We start from the raw sequence: 16,510 nt of genomic DNA, 5'->3' as shown, positions 1-16,510 counted from the left end.
AAGGCTGTGGTCAGCCCGAGGCATTTGCCCAAGTTACCATGAAGTGGGACTGTACCCGGAACCATGTGGTTGGGAAGCAAGCTTCTTACCACACAACCACGCCGCGCCTTTAGTATTGATGTTGCTGTTAGTGGTAGTGATCGTAGTTGTAGAAATAGTACCTGTAATTATTAGTATTATTGTTTATTTAGCTTGTGTTGGAATTTATTAATTAATTTCTTTCCTCTGATTTTTCTTTGAATTTTACTTGGACTGTGTAGTTTGTAGAATGGAAATATTGTAAATATTTTCCGACCGCATGTTGCAAGATGGTTACTAAAAGGTATCTGACGGACATCTGGGTCTCTAATTTGCTGTCCGTGCATACGTGAACGATCTGATAGTGCATTTCCAGTCTGACCTAAATATAGTTCTTCACAATTTGGACATTCGATGCAGTAAATTAAATTTCAGCTTTTGCAGCTCATATTTGCGTTGGTGAATATTTTTCCGGTTTTTGTGCTCATATATTGGCCAGTATGTATGAATTAGCATGTGCCACATCGGCTATCTTTGCTTTTGTTAATTATTTTCTCATGTTTTTAAGCTGTCTTTTACTAAGAACTATAGCTCGATCTGTGATTATATCTTTTAATTCATTACTTTGAGCAATAATTAGTAGATTTGCTTTGGCAATATTGAAAATATTCTGATGACATGGGTTGTGCATCACTATAAATGGTATGAGTTGTTCCTGTTCTCCACTTTTTTAGATTGTTCTCAGCTGTTCTACAATGGTACACATTCTTCTGGCTACGCAACATGGGGTGTTGCGTTTTGAATGTGGTGGATGGCACGACTTAAAATTCAAATATTGATGTGTGTCTGTGTGTTTGTAGTATATATCTGTGGTAATGGTGGTATCCTTTTTAATTACCATTATATCTAGGAATGGTAATTTGGTACTAATCTCCTCCTTCATAAATGGGAGAGATAGACGTAGGCTGTTCAGGAGGATATTGAACTCTTCTATCATTTCATTATATTACATTATCTTATATTATTATAGGATTATGGGATCATCAGGTGGTCTTAATGACAGGTAATTGAGAGAATGAACGAATTTCGTAGCTTACTACCCTCATGGGAAACTGTTTCCCTATGCTGAAACTGTTTCCCTATGCTAAACTTCAGCCTATAGACGGCAACATTATCAGCAAAGCTGACTGGCGGTGGTGACACATTTGCTCGTATCAGTCGACTAAGCTGGACTGTCAAGCCTTAAACACCACATCTAGTTATTTCTGTATTGGGCTGCTAAAGTATGTTTTACTATTGTCCCATAGTGTGATATATGTAGGGTGCAGTGAATATATTGTCATCTATATTACGCAAAAATGAAAACAATACTAACATAATAATCAAGGGGTTTGCAGTCTGGGGAGTCAGGTGACTAGATGCTAGGGGTGATGTAGTCGCAGAAATGGCGCAAAGTCCTGTTGCCAGACATGGGGTCTTCGAGTAGCTGCCCTCTTCATCCAAGGCTGCAATATTTCCTCCAGGCACTTGATGTAGGCCTCCTTGTTGAGTGTGAGGCCGTGTGGAAAGATGAATGGAGCCATAACGTCCCCGTCACTAGTGATCACTCCAAACACCATGATGTTGACTAGATGTTTGATTTTCATCACTCTCGGTACATGTCCTCAGATTGCACTGTCCTCAGATTGCACTGTCCTCAGATTGACACCACCCAAACACTCTGAAATATCCGTATTGGAGCTTCCGGCGCGAATGCACACTTATACATGCACACTTACACGAAAATGTATGGTGATTATTACATATTATAATGAAGTATTCATATAATTTCTTATATAATTTTAATTTCTAGAATGGAAAACATTTTGTACATCAAAAATGTATCGGTTGTCATCTTTTAGATTTTCATTTATTGGACTGTGGCCATTCTCGTACACCAGTTCGAAGGGTTTAGGCGAACGAATTGACACTAAAACTTATTTTTGAGCCTAGGACTTATTCTGTGGTATCTCTTTTGCCGAACCGCTAACTGAACAGTGGTGGAGGACAAACAAGAATACAGACACACACACACACACACACACACACACACACACACACACACACACACACACACACACACACACACACACACACACACACATACACACATACATACATACATACATAATACACACATTCATACACACATACATACATACATACATACATACATACATATATACATACATACGACTAATTTCTTTCAGTCTCCAACTGCCGGGTCCACTCTCAAAGCTTTAGTTGGCCCGGGACCATTATGATAGACGACAGTAGTTCAAGGTGTCACGCAGTGCGTGGTTGGGAACCGAATTTTTTTTTACCACGCAGCCTTTCCTCCACTTTCAAGTTTTATTTATATTTAACTTTAGTTTTTACTTACTGTACAAATTTCAAGTAAATGTATATTTTAAAGAATATTGTGATAAAAATAAATGGATGCCGTGGGTAAAGGTAAAAATTGTGACTTTTCGAGAACAAAGTACTTACCAAACTAGTTACGAGTTATATTTTATCACTTTCACGATTTGTATAATTATTTGAAGGAAAGTTATTGCTAAAACCGATTCTGGATTCTGATTTTCAGATTTTAAGTTTTGAGTATTACGATTCATTAAATATACTTTTAAAATATACATCTATCACTCAGTCTGGGATTAATATTCTAAGTGGCTACAATATCACCTGGGTGACTAAATTCGTAGTTAAAAACGTTTAACTACGATCATGTTACGAATGCGCTTTGGAAAGACATGAACATCACAACTCTCACAAAATATACATTACTTCAAACTGAAAAAAACAACAAAGAGATAATGTTAATTATTAACTGCTAAGGACATTGCGATTCTTAATTTTTTGCCAACAATTTTCATGAAATGTTTCATTCATTCATTCATTTTTCTTATTTTCTTCTTCTTGATACTCCCCCCTCTTCTCCCCCCCCTCTTCTTATTCTTCGTGTATAATTTATCCTTTTATCACTTTTCGAAAATACCTTCTTGACCTGTTACTTTTTGTCTTATTCTTGTAGCTTAAATTTCTCATTTTCATCATCCATCCATCTTCTTGTCTATCGTTTCCCTCCTTCCTTTTTAACTTTCTTTTTGAGAAATACCTCAAGTTTTGTTTCTTGTTCGTTCCCCCCTTTTTCTGTATAAATCTTGTTCTTAACATGTAAATTATGATACTATCTCTCACCTTTCGCTGCTCATATTCTGTTACTATCTCTGTTTTTTTCTTATCTTTCTTGCACCATATATATGAGTGTGTGTGAGTGTGTGTGCACCCGCATACACACATATTTTCTTTTTCTCTCTCTTCCTCTGCCTCACACATTCATCCTACTTTTCATTCTCTCACTCCCTCCCGACCCTATCCTGATTAGATCCATTTCATTGAAGCAGACGACAAGATGTTTAGCCTTGTCTAAGTGATGATACGACGTGAGTTATCTTTTCTTGTTTATATCCCATCTTGTTTTATTTTCTCATCTTTTTGTCTCCCTTCTGTTTTCTTAATTTTCTTTTTCAATAATAGATCTATTTGATCCCGCAATTAGTTTTCTTTTATATTTGTTTTCTCAATCTTATTTTCTTAAGATCTATAGAATTATTGAGAATCACAGGAGTAGACAGCAACCTGCAATCTTCTTATTTTGAAGATGAAGTGCTCGTTGTTTTTGCAAGTAAATCACCAGTAAGTTGATTATGAATTACACTGCATAGCTTAGGCAGTGAAGTGTGAAATCTTAACTACATTTAAAGTGTGGTGTTGGGAGAGGCAGTTTAATCGATCTGCTAATATTTCAGAACGATTAACAGAAAGAGGAATAAAGGTTCTGCTAAGTTGAAAGTTTATATTTAACGGCTGTGTGTCTTTCTTAAACATTTAATAATCTTAAGGGAAGATAATTTCCATAAATGGTAACTAATGAAACTGTTGTTAGTGGTATGATTTTTAAGCCATAACATATGATATCCGGAATACTGCTGCTGAAATTTATACTTTCCGTGCAGTGTTTTTCAATGCATACGAGATTTTTGAATACAGTGTTTTCACAAAATTCATTAATTGTTAAATATATCTTAAAAGAGTCGAGACACCTGCCTGGTTTCGAATCTCCGCTGGTGCAAGTTCATATTACGTATGTCACCTATGCTCTTGATGAAGATATGGACTGTTTTATTAAATCAACTGAACTTTAATGACGCGTAAAAAATTAATTGCGTATATGAGCAATCCAGCTGTGATCTATGCTATATTATATTATACTATATTATACTATATTATACTATATTATACTATATGATTGCATTTATTTAAATGGCAAGAATCATCGAAATTTCATTGCTTTTGCCATGAGTACAGGTTATAATCTGTTATAATATCTACTATCTATACAGTTTTCTATCTACGAGACACTACGTTGGAGCTGATCTTGCATGTGTGTGTGTGGGTGTGGGTGTGGGTGTGTGGGTGTTTGTGTGTGTGTGTGTGTGTGTATGTGTGTGTGTGTGTAAGAGCAGAAAACGTTAAAAGAAAATGTAACTCATTATTATCGTTGTTGCTGTTCTTTAACCCTAGATCACTCTTGATTGAATAATCCTTTTGATCAAATGTATTCTAGCCGTGACATTAAAGTTTCACTGAATTCCTCCTTCAACCACTCTATTGGAAGGCTACTGCATCCATTTGTTCCTAAATCATTAACGAATGATCCGAACTTTCACTGCTCCCTTTCTGCTCCAAACCGTCTATTCTCGGCTGGCTCAGATGCTATGGCATCTTTCGTTTTGAGAATGCGTCAGGCTCATCTCTCCACAGCAAGGGTTTTCACAGAGTATGTACTGATTCTGGAGAATATAGGCGTTAAGACTATCCTAATGTTTTCCCAACAGGTTAGTGAACATACTACACAAAAGACGTCTCAGAAGTCAATCATCCTAGCAGTGTAAACAGATTGGCACAAGTGGGATCTGCATATGAGAATGTAAGTTGCATGACAATGCCACCGCGACAGAGTCAGGGAAGTACAGATCGCATGCTTTTTCGTGTCAGTAGGAAGTGACGCTGGAGTTTAGGTTGGTCTGGGCGGGGGTGCATAGATATTAGAAAAGAAGAGAAAGACTTGTTTACCAGATTTAGTGTAATCTATCGACATCAAAGGATGAGTAGGTGTCGATGTGCTGGGAAATCGCAAAAACAGGAAGTTCTACTGGGATCCACGTCCAAATAATGGTAATAACGCGAATTCTGTTTAAATCACGCATGATACACGAAGTAGAATTAAATTGAACAGTTTGATGTGTCTATCCATCATCCACCTCTAAAATATAAAAATAGAAAGAAAACGCACGAAAAGCTTACATAAAATCGCCTCTTATTCCGACTAGAATAGTAAATGCAAGGAGGGTTAATTCACCTCCGCCAACATGATAGCTATCGGACTTAAATAGTGATAAATGAGCAGATTGCCTTAAGCGTTCGTTATTTATTCATTGTTGTCGCATCACAATTCAAAACATACAGAAGTATATATCCGATAGATCGTAGCTTAATAACGATCAATTAACTGTTTGCTAATGATTTCTATTTTTGGCACAAGGCCATGCATTTTGGGAAAGATATCTATTAAATTTTATCGAACCAGTACTTTACTGGTAATTTATCGACGCTGGGAAGATGAAAAGAAAACTCCACTTCGATGGTACTTGAACGTAGAACGTGAAGAGATGTTACTAAATGCGGCAAAATATTTAATCTAGCAATGTGTAGTTTATGCTGTACTCTACCTATAATTAATTGTTCCATGTAATGATATATTTGTTCGTTAGCGTTGAAATAAATTCGTGAAAGGGTGGCGTATTTGATTATTTTTCCTTTTATTTTTAGAAAATTCTGTAATATTGAATCCATTGTTGATTACCTAAAAAAATAATTAATTCTAGGAGCTAGGTAGGTATAATATCTTCTGCAACCTCGCATTACTGCAAAGCCTAAACTTAATTGGCATAAAATATTGACAACATGAAAAACATCAAAGTTCCCAAAGGAAAAGTTTCAAGTTATAAAGATAATAAATTCTGACTATCGTATGAAATATATATATATATAGAGAGAGAGAGAGAGATAGAGAGAGAGAGACAGAGATAGATAGATAGATAGATAGATAGATAGATAGATAGATAGATAGATAGATAGATAGATAGATAGATAGACATACTTAAATGCATACATATATGTGTGTGTGTGTGTGTGTGTTTGTGTGTGTGTGTGTTTGTGTGTGTGTGTGTTTGTGTGTGTGTGTGTTTGTGTGAGCGCGCGTGTGTGTTTGTATGTGTATTACAGTCATGTTTTCCTTGAAGATATGAGAAACCTAAATGAACATTTTGCATATTTTTATACCTCTTCCTTGCAGCTATGTATCTAATTAAAAACATCATTAATATATATGATTGAATATGCATGATGTTAGATTGGAAATTATAATCAAAACTATTTTGATAGACTTAAGCTCCAATAACATCACCAATCACGTGTTAAATGGAAATTATAAATGTAAATACTAAATGAAAATAATACGGAGAAAGAAAGAACGAAGGAGAGAGTGAGAGAATGAGAATGACAAAAAGAGCAGAGTTGGAGAGAGAGAGAGAGAGAGAGAGAGAGAGAGAGAGAGAGAGAGAGAGAGAGAGAGAGAGAGAGAGAGAGAGAGAGAGAGAGAGAGAGAGAGAATGAGAAGGAATGAGGAAGAGAAGGGATTGTAGAATGTTAATGTTTATAAAGTACTGGACATTTTGCATAGAGGTAATGAGTTTGAATCCTATATAAGCGTTGCTTTGTGCATATAAATCTATATTGGCAGATCCGCTGTGAATGTTTAGGGTTCCTGTTTCGTGTCAGGCCACCCTTCCATTGTAGATCTGTTGGGTTTCCAGTATTTATTGCAAGCGAATGTGTATGTCTCTTGCAAGTTTTGAAGATTGATTCACATTCCATTTACATTGAATTCTGCCACTTTCAAACTGAGCTGCATTCCCAATGCTGCTCAGTTCGAGAGTGTCAGAATTCTTTATATATATATATATATATATATATATATAATCGTTCATTCAGAGAAGCTAGAGCAAACTCACGTTTATTTTTTTCATGGCCTTGAGACCGATGGGAAGAAAGGAAAAAGTTTTCGCCAAACCAAACTCCTGGTCCAAATGCTTGTAATAGAGAGAATTCTGTTAAAAGGGAACATCAACCAATTGAGGATGTTAAACCGGGTGACGGATTAAGTGGACTTGCCTTAGATTAAATCTATCACCAAATGGCTTCGAATGGAACAACAACATTGATTTTTCTATTGGAATATCATCTACAGCAACAGGTGTCCGTGACGTCTGCTATACACATAAGCCTATTGCATATTAAACGTGTCATGAACACAGGTTCCCAACATCAGATAGATGCCATGCGAAAGATTCTCACAAACCAAATACATTTAGAGAGAGATGGGTGGGGAGATAGAAAGAGAGAAAGAGAGAGAGAGAATGAGCATGCAACGTACTCTTAAACGTATCGCTAGATAGACAGAAATATACATTGAAAGCCATAAAGGTGGATACACAGACAGACAAGCCACTATCATGTAGCATACTTTCATTCTCCGCCTTATATTGTCTCGATGCTTTATTCTTTACACTCCGATTGCAAGATATTTAAATACATTTGGAAATAATTCCCTCTCTTTTTTTCTATCTCTTTTCTTTATCTCTAGTTCCTTTTCTTTCTCTTTGTTCTTCTTGGGTATTCCTTTATCTCTCTCTCTCTCTCTCTCTCTCTCTCTCTCTCTCTCTCTCGCTCTCACTCACTCTCTCTGTCTCTGTCCCTCTGTCTGTCTGTCTATCTGTTTCTCTCTCACTCTCTCTCTCTGTCTCTCTCTCTGTCTCTCTGTCTCTCTCTCTCTCTCTCTCTCTCCAACTCTCCCCGCTTAATCCTCCCTCTCTTCTTTTAATTACCTTTCTCTCGCTCTCTATTGTTTGGTGGCTTTGTTGTGTGACGTTATCAACACTAACCTTGTCATGGGTGAAATTAAATGTAACGCGGATGTTCAAAAATTTATCGCCCTCTATTTCCTGTGAAACGAAAAATTAGCATCAAATCAAACGTAGACGGCACCGAGTGAATGAACGAAAGCTGTCTACGCCATTTTGTCGCTGCAGTTTTATTTGAATTGGCTTTAAAACCAATTTATTGATCTTCTGCAAGGTTTTCATTTGTGTGATTAATTTGAATATATTTTTGTTGTCTTTTATATAACTGTTAGTTTCGTATTTCGAACAAAAGCAATAAGGAATAATAATGCAACTTAACTGTTGTTCCATATAATTTAATGTAAATTTTATCTTTATTTAACCTATTTTCTTTTAAAAAATCGTTTTATAATTTTGTCTATTATATTCTCTATTATATTTCTTGTTTCTTTCCTTTCTTGTTTCAGAGGTAAGACTGTTTTCAATAACTTCCGTTTTCTTTTATGTACTGACTAGGGTAAGTTGTTCACTAGCATTTCTTACTTGTGTTGTGATTTTTATTCTTTTTCTTATAACAAGAGAAGACCGACCTACTTCTGACATCGTGTTCATATTGTTCATATTGTTATTTTGTTTCGCTTTACTTTAGTTTTTAAAAATTTTTTTTATTTGCAATGTGTTTTGTTAGTACTGATAATGTATAACCTACATAATAGTTGGCATTTTATTTCTTTTGGTTCTTTGCTTATTTTTGTGCATGAGTTTTCGTAAAAGCAAGTTGATTTGTGAAGTTAAGTATATCAATGCCTATTATGTCATATTGTATTATACTATACAATGCTACATTATATTCTTTTTATTATACTGAATGTTAGATAATATCATGGTTATATTCCATTACTCTATATGTATTGAACTATGGTCGATTTCGTTTTATAGCAGTTCACCTAAGTACTGTTGCTGTATTTTAGTTATGGTTTGGTATTTTAAAGAAGTCAATGCTTTTTTGTTCCATTCTACTGAATGTAATTTAAATGCAACCCATGTACTACATAATACATTCATACACACACATCATTACACATTTCATTTGCTATTAGGAGTTAAAAAATTGTACTTGTAGGAGAGGCATTTATGACATTTACTATTAGAAATTCTTCAGAGAGAGAATCAAATAATGTATGCATTAAGGAACACGTGGAGACAGTCACATCATTAACAAAATACAGAGAGAAAGGTTACACTCAAGCTTATTATCAAGGTTTTATATGTAACATCAAGGACGCCGTTCTCGTTAATAAAATGAAACCATCGATCAAGGACAGACGACGAGAATTACATGAGGCAGAGAGGTTAATGTATTCTGCGCATATCCCAACACCGAAGCATGTCCCATACATCTGAACAAAATATACCAGTTCCACAGGATCCACCATGATCTCCTTAATAAGGAGTATGAAGTTTGAATATAGAAATGGAAGATAAATTCCAAACTGTCGTTCTGTCACCTTCCGTTTTCACTCCAGTATTTCACTTTCTCAATTTGTATAGTATAGGCTTTTGAAGACTTTCAATTTTAACTTTTTTTTAGTAGTTTCAGCTCGAGAGATGCGGCCATACTGGGGCACTGCTATTAGCTTTGCTACGCTTTCGCTACTTGAAACCTTTTCTGATATGTGGCATTTGGTGAATGAGAGTTTGATGTTGCTGCCCTCATCTGCGCCTCTTGCCGCGATATAAGTTCATCCAGAAAAAAAATCAGTTTTGTTTTGACGGCACCTACTTCCACTCGATGCAGGTCTCATGGGCTTTTTGGAATGATACTAAAGAACTGTGAGACCTTGGAACCCAAGCTGTTTCAGTATCTGGTCCTGTATCCTGATGGCGATGTTGGGAGTTTTGGCATTTTGCATTGGTGATTCACTTTGCTGTTTCTGTAACTTTCAATGCAAAAGTTTAGAACGAGTCTTCCCAGGATTTTCTACATTTATATCATACGTATCTTTCTCGCTTTCGTTCTAGGGACTTAATTTTTTCAGTCCCTCCCTGTAGTTGACAGGTCGCATTGAGACGATAGCTTGGCTGGGTTGCTTCAAGTTCCGTCGTTACTTTTACGCTATGTGATGACCATAGTTGGGAACAGTTGTCTAAACGGTTGAGAACACATGTTCTCCAGAGGAGCATCACGGTTTCCTGATCCCTCGTTCTGAATGTCCGAAGGATTTATCCAGCCAGCCGTCTGCATTTCATTGCCAACTCAGTAATATGCGTCTGGAAAGATGCCTCATTACTCATGTCAATGCCCAGGTCACGCACTTATTTTGATTCAGAGATTGCAATCCCCACTGGGCTAGTGTATCCTATTTGCATTTCGTCCAGCAATAAATTGCATGTTATTGTCCTCAGCCTAACTGTATATTGCATCCAACTCCTATTGCAGATGCTCAACATCTCCAGGTTTCTGTATCCTCTGAGAGTTTCTTGCATCATTTGCAGAGCTAACAAGGGTGGTTATCCGAGCAGCTTACGGTATGTCTGAGAGGTCCACAGTAGACCCGTTGGCTACTATTACTTAATTTCTATCTTTTAGAAAGTCGTGTAGCCACTCTCTAAGTTTTCCGACTATGCAGAGATTACGCAGCTTGTGACATATGATACCACGGTCGACTTAACAAAAGGCTTTATCAAAGTCGAGTTATATCACGTGCACATTTGAGCTGCTGAATAACTACTTTAACACAGAGTCGGAGTGCTGTAAGAGCTGTGTTGGGTAGTATCTTCCTTTATGGATGAGGATTATTATTCCCTATTTCAATTTACCTGGGAGCTTGCCACTTACAAGGAAGCTCTGAAGCATACATACATACATACATACATACATAGTAAAAAAAAAGGAACACTGGTGGAATGTACAAGTAAAGACCTCAATAAAATGTAAGCACAACATACCTGATATAATGACTTGAGATAGAGAAGCGAAACTGTGCACAGTTGTGGAAATTAGCTGCCCAGTGGATGTTAATATAAGCTGAAAATCAGTGAAAAAGAGAACACCTATGCTGAATATTGAGAAATCTGTAGTTACTCTATCCAGATTACAAGTTCAGGTTTATACCTGTAATTATTGGGGCCCTGGGATATGTAACACACTGACCAATTACCAATCTTGAGAAATTAAGCTTCTCAAAACCAGAAATATATATATATATGAGCACGTCTTGATAAACATATATGAGCAAGTTTAGATATGCAACTATATGCATGAGAATACATACATAAAACATGCATATCTGCACATACATACACATACATACATACATACATACATACACACACACATACATACAAACAAACAAACAAACAAAAATACCCTGTTGTTGATGTTGAAATTCCAATGAAGGATCCTTGGGTCTAGGTTAGAAACCGGTTCTTTCTCTATTGGCAACAAATCTTGAAATAAAACTGAATAATGAGATACACACACACACATACATACATAGATACATATATACATACATATATACATACACACATACATACATACACACATACATACACATACATACATACACATACATGCATACACACATACATACAAACATACATACATACAAACATACATATATACATACATATATTACACACACACACACACACACACACACACACATTATACATTTAAGATATGTATGTTTGCATGTATATATGTATATATGCATGTATGTATAAATGCATGTAGCAAAGTCTGTGTATCTTATAAATGATTTTAGTAAATGACTTACCACATTGGATATGTTGCGAATCGATTCGGAAAAGGAAATCTCGTTATTCCTTCAGAATCAATCAGTATTAAGCTAACATAATTAGGTTATCAGAAATGATCTCTTAATTCAACCTCCGATTTTATATAGGTGCAACAACATTCTTGCTACTAACCTATACCACCCTTTAGCTCTACTACAGCAGCATTATATTGCCTTCTCCATCTATTTCCGTATCACCGCCATTACTATTGAACAAATGTAGGCACTTCGACAAGTCACTCGAACGGCTAGAGATAGGTCTCTTATCTCCTACAAATCGTACTATGTTGTCTTTAAAATCGGAATGACATATTAAATACTGTAATGTTAGATAAATAAAATGGTAGAGTCACGGCTGGAAGCCTTTGATAATAGATTTACTTAATTGACATTGACTGCATGTAATTAGGTGAAAATGAAATTTTAAAGTTTCTAATTTTGTTATAATTAACTACTCAAAGATGATTAATATTCCTTATTACCATAACAAGCTACATCTGTGTATTTGTTGTAGTATCTGTACGGGTTGCATCTACTTTTAGGTGTGTCCTGAGAATCCATTATAGTTCTTCTGTTTCTTATTTGGAGGCGCAATGGCCCAATGGTTAGGGCAGTGGACTCGCGGTCGGAGAATCGCGGTTTCGTTTCCCAGACCGGGCGTCGTGAGTGTTTATTGAGCGAAAACACCTAAGCTCCACGGGGCTCCGGCAGGGGGTGGTGGCGACCTCTGTTGTACTCTTTCGCCCCAACTTTCTCTCACTCTTCCTTTCTGTGTCTTGAGTAACGCTGCGATGGACTTGCGTCCCGTCCAGCTGGGGACATACGCCATAGAAACCGGGAAACCGGGCCCACGAATCTGGCTAGGCTTTGAAAGGGTGACAAGTTTCTTATTTAGTGCTACACTGGCTCACCATATCACCTCCGCATGAAGTCATTAGTTATATAGTAGCAAGGTCTGGATGAATCTGAAATTACAGATTGGCTCTTAGGATGGGGCTGGATGAGCAAGGACTGGCTGATTATTTGTTTGCGATCGTGTTATGTAATTTGTACGGCATTGCTGTCCATGGAGCAATAGCTGATGTTCATACTGTTTCGGGTCAAGAGCTGTTTCGGGTCAAGAGCTTGTGAAATTTGTGTGACTAGGAAATGCTTGTTGAATGACAGCAAGAATATGCAATAAATTAATTTTTACATATTACAATATGGTGAGTTGAACCATATAATATTCAGATGAGATATAATATTAGTTTCAAATTTTGGCATAAAGCCAGCAATTTCAACTAGTACTTATTTTATCGACACCGAAAGGCAAAATCTACCTGGGTGGATTTTAAACTCAGAACGTAAATACGGGTGTCTTCTTTCACAAATGCACACACGAGCGCGTGCGCGTGCGTTACTTGTGTCTGTCATTGGACTGTTGCCATTTTGAAGCACTGTTTTGAAGGGTTTAATCTAACACATCAACTCCAGCATTTATTTTTTTAGAGTCTAATACATAAGGTACAGTCTATTTTACAGAATCTCTATGATAAGGAGACATGAACAAACCGTTATAATCGGTGTCAAACGGTGGTAGGGAGAAACAAAAACACAAAGTCGCATGCATGCACACACACACACACACACACACACACACACACACACACACACGCACCCCCACATACATTATTTGTGTGTTAATTAGGCTTCCATGCATTTTAACAACCAAAGCTATATTCTCTTCACGGTTATGCTTGCACCTACTTGCACGTACACGCATACACACTTTCATGTACATTTACATACATACATACATACATACATACATACATATAAAATTACCTTGTTGAAATTTCCATGAAGGAGCCTTAAATTTAGGTCTTTCTCTATTGGTAAGTAGTCTTGAAATAAAAACTGAATGATAACATACATGCATAGAGATACACACACACACACACACACACACACACACACACACACACACACACATATGTATGTGTATATATATATACATAGCAATATTAAATCTCTGAGCGAGAAGTAAACAGTAGCAGCACGGAATCGTGAAGTATATTTGCCACCTGAATGTGGGGGTCCCATAAGGGACGATGCTACTGTTGTTTATAACCCCAAGAAGACATGTCCTCCAGCTGGCTAATGACACACTGTCTGTGTCTGATTAGTATTTGCGAAGGGAAAACATCGTTCCCCTCTCTAGCCTTACGCGATACACACGGACCCGGGTTTCTTGGTAGTGACCAGTCACCAGTGTTTGATAATCACCAGCTAGCGATGAAGACAAAGAAAAACGTTGACACATTCTTAATGATCAGTTATAATTGTTTTTCTGTACCAATGTTGAGCAGGTCGAGCGGGTTGAACGGGTTGGGAGGTGCATTGGAAATACCCTTCCTTTCTATCCTCCCAGAACCTCATATATATATATGTGTGTGTGTGTGTGTGTGTGTGTGTGTGCGTTCGTTCGTATTGAATTAGCATTTGTCAAAATCAAGTGTAGAAAAAACATCCATCATGTGGTGTCCGTTTTCATTGATGCATTTCTGAAGTCGCTCTTGGAAGTTGGCCTCTGCTTTCTCCAGCATTGCTTTGTCAATTTGGACGACTTCCACGCGAATAGCTTCCTTCAAATCGTCCGATGTACAGAGCTTGTGCGCATACATACGTGCCTTGAGGTTTCCCCATAAGGAATAATTACACAAGGACAAATCAAGGGACCGAGGAAGCCAAGGAATGTCAGCAAATCTGAAAATGAAGAGAAGAGAAGGTGAAGAACGTCTATTGATGCTCTGGCAGCAATGTAATCAATCTCAATCAAGTCCTATTATTATTACAATATTTCTTCTACTTCCCATGATCTATCTCTCGCAGTCTTTTTTCCCTATCTATCTTTTTCCTCTCCGCTTTATGTTTTCATTTCACTCAACCCCACCTTTTTCTATTCACCAATCACCGATTCTTTTTATCCTTTCAGGATTTTCTCTTTATGGTTTAAAATTAGGATCTGTTTTACGTGTGTAGATATATATGAGATATATGCATAATTATGCATAATTATATACGCCCATAGACATATATACATACATTTATACATACATTCAAACATTCGTACGTATATGAGTTTGTGGAGGAAGTTAATATGGATTTCAGTTCCAATCAAACATGAAATTAGATACATGCAAGTATTTATGCAAACATTACACGGAGTTAATAGTGCATTTAAGTGTGTAATTATGTATGTATGTATGTATGTATGTATGTATGTATGTATGTATGTATCTATCTATCTATCTATCTATTATCTATACATACATACATACATACATATCCACGTGCGCATATGGGCGAGATTTATGACTCTCATGTCGCTCAATCTCATCGTCCTATTCTATTAAAATGTATTAATTCGAATTCAGAATAATTGTTTGTTTATGTGTCACTGTTTCAACTCAATTCGTATATGCGAATAAAAGCCTTCTGTAATAAACAAGCAATCGATATTCATATTTTTTCCACTCAAAAATGATATGGTTATGTTGCATATTTCCTCGTGTACCCTTACCGAACTGACGTACGATTGATGATATCCTTAATATTCAATTATATCTTATGATGCTGTCATTTTTGGTCGCCTGGATATATTACTGCAAGCAATGACTCTTTAGCCATTTAAGTGAAGAGTAAACGTTTGCGGAAATATGTCCGTCCGTGTGTAGATGTTTATCTGGAATTTCTGGGAGAAATTTGTCTTCAACCGTTTGAATGAGATGGGGTTTGTTTCCTTCTTATGTGCCTTGGTATGAGTGGAGGGTCAGCTGAAGAGAAATAGTATTGTCTTAGTATTGTGATGTGACGCGAGCTCAATTTTTTGTACAGGACGGATGTTACGGCGGACGAAGATTTGGATGAATTTTAAAGTTAATGCCATCTTCACCTGGGCAACGTTGCTGGAATATTTTCCGCATCATACAAATGATATAGCGATCACGGCAATACACACACATTATTTATAATAATAAATGTCAAGTTTGTGTGTGAAATTATTACTTTAATTCCGCTGAGACTATCCAACAGACCTTGATGAAACTTTACAGGTGCGTGGGGCTTATGCCCATGCGGTCGCTTACGCATTTAGAATATTTTAAAAATCGATTCTTAATCAGCATCGATTTTTCAAAAATCGTAAAATTTTGGCATTTTTTCGCACTAACCAACGTGACATCAATTCGACAAAAAATGCCGAAATTTGACGAAAAATGATTCAGGGGTATAAACAGACAGCTTATTAACGGTAATCTATTTAGCATTTGCTAATTCTTCATTTCATTACGAATTGTTTTGATATCCTAAAACTTAGTATTTCAATTCGTTGTTTTAATTCCCCAGCGTTTCAGATTTTAGATAGGTAAGTGCATTTTATTTCTCAAGCATTTTCTTATTTCTTTATTGCCCACAAGGGGCTAAACACAGAGGGGACAAACAAAGACAGACAAAGAGATTAAGTTGATTACATCAACCCCAGTGCGTAACTGGTACTTAATTTATCGACCCGGAAAGGATGAAAGGCAAAGTCGACCTCGGCGGAATTTGACCTCAGAACGTAAAGACACGAAATACCGC

At 36.7% G+C, this 16,510-nt stretch overlaps 1 protein-coding gene across 3 annotated transcripts in view; it reads left to right on the top strand.

Moving 5' to 3' along the window:
- LOC128247835 (uncharacterized) overlaps positions 1-16,510 on the top strand; it is a 641,437-nt gene that overhangs the window by 194,375 nt on the left and 430,552 nt on the right. Inside the window, exon 2 of one of the 3 annotated variants that reach the window (XR_008264159.1) lies at positions 8,552-8,601. The exons of the other annotated variants lie outside the window; for them this stretch is intronic. The gene's annotated coding sequence lies outside the window, so the exon portion shown is untranslated. The remainder of the gene's footprint in view (positions 1-8,551; positions 8,602-16,510) is intronic. 3 annotated transcript variants of the gene reach the window in all.

Source organism: Octopus bimaculoides, chromosome 5 (genome assembly GCF_001194135.2).
Source record: "Octopus bimaculoides isolate UCB-OBI-ISO-001 chromosome 5, ASM119413v2, whole genome shotgun sequence".
Taxonomy (NCBI): domain Eukaryota; kingdom Metazoa; phylum Mollusca; class Cephalopoda; order Octopoda; family Octopodidae; genus Octopus; species Octopus bimaculoides.
Note: the sequence above shows the minus strand (reverse complement) of the source record. Positions and strands in the feature narration are given on the sequence as shown.